The sequence below is a fragment of the Limulus polyphemus genome, unplaced genomic scaffold (assembly GCF_000517525.1).
Source record: "Limulus polyphemus unplaced genomic scaffold, Limulus_polyphemus-2.1.2 Scaffold10727, whole genome shotgun sequence".
Classification (NCBI taxonomy): Eukaryota; Metazoa; Arthropoda; class Merostomata; order Xiphosura; family Limulidae; genus Limulus; species Limulus polyphemus.
This window is the reverse complement of record NW_013676337.1, coordinates 3830-5471: the sequence shown is the minus strand read 5'-3', so window position 1 is coordinate 5471 and position 1642 is coordinate 3830.

The following is a 1642-nucleotide window of genomic DNA, read 5'->3' as shown; positions in this document are numbered from 1 at the left end:
CAGCTCCCTGTGTTATGTTTACCTCACAGTTGGTTCAGTGTCTACTTTCTGTAAGCTCCCTGTGTTATATTTACCACAGTTGGTTCAGTGTCTACTCTCTGTCAGCTCCTCTGTATTGTGTTTACCACAGTTGGTTCAGTGTTTACTTTTTGTCAGCTCCCAGTGCTATATTTGCCACAGTTAGCTCAGTGTCCACTTCCTGTCAGCTCCTAGTGCTATATTTACCACAGTTAGTTCAGTGTCCACTTCCTGTCAGCTCCCAGTGCTATATTGGCCACAGTTAGTTCAGTGTCCACTTTCTGTCACCACCCATGTATTACGTTTACCACAGTTAGTTCTGTGTCTACTTTCTGTCAGCTTCTCTGTATTATGTTTACCACAGTTGGTTCAGTGTGTACTTTCTGTCAGCTCCTCTATATTATGTTTACCACAGTTAGATCAGTGTCTACCTTCTGTCAGCTTCTCTGTATTATGTTTACCACAGTTGGTTCAGTGTCTACTTTCTGTCAGCCTCTCTGTATTATGTTTACCACAGTTGGTTCAGTGTCTACTTTCTGTCAGCTCCCTGTGTTATGTTTACCCCAGTTAGTTTAGTGTATGCATTCTGTCAGCTCCATGTGTTAGGCTTACATCACAGTTGGTTCAGTGTCTACTTTCTTTCAGCTCCTCTGTGTTATGTTTACCACAGCTGGTTCAGTGTCTACTTTCTGTCAGCTCCTCTGTGTTATGTTTACCATAGTTTGTTCCGTGTGTGAAGTCATCATTTCCTATTGTATCTACTTTAGTATCTTATGTTCATCTTATAAACAACAGTTAGTGTTTATGTAGATGTATATAATTTAACGGACTTTTTAAACGTGTTATTCTCTTATTTTAATCGCCACAACGAGATCACAGTGATTCAAGTTATGTTTATCTATTACCTTTAAGTAACTGTTTATTTAATTACATTTGTTAAGTTATTAAACGTGGAGGCTGCCATGTCGTTATACTTATTATTTAGGTTAATTTGGCCACCAATTTACCATGTTGTATTCACTTGTGTAACAGCCGTGTATCATCTTGCTAGGCCGTGGGTAAGCAGTTCTTGTGGCCGCGATCTCTTCTGTGATAAGGTCGTATTGATTTCCGTCACTTAGACCTAATCGTAAGATGAAAAGCGTCCCTGCTGTGTTCCTTCAGCATAGTTAATCGTACGTGTTGTTTAAAAATTCAGGATCTTCGATATGATGTAAAGAACACTTAACTTTTATTAAGTCTCTAGCTGGGAAGTTTCTTCATTTGTTCACTGTGCCCAACCGATCTTCATTTAGAAATCTGTTGTTTTAACTTCATAAGTTGTCTGTTAGACACTTCTGATCTGGAAATCTCTTGTATTACCTTTTCCCATTTTCTGTAGCGGTCTCTCAAATCCTCACTTAATCAGATATGTTATATACACTCGTATCTTTACTGTAGTAGTCATTCCTGATCCTCACGTAATCAGAACAGTTGTCTACACCTCGCATCTTTACTGTAGTAGTCATTCCTGATCCTCACGTAATCAGAACTGTTGTCTACACCTCGTATCTTTACTGTAGTAGTCATTCCTGATCCTCACGTAATCAGATATGTTATATACACTCGTATCTTTACAGTAGTA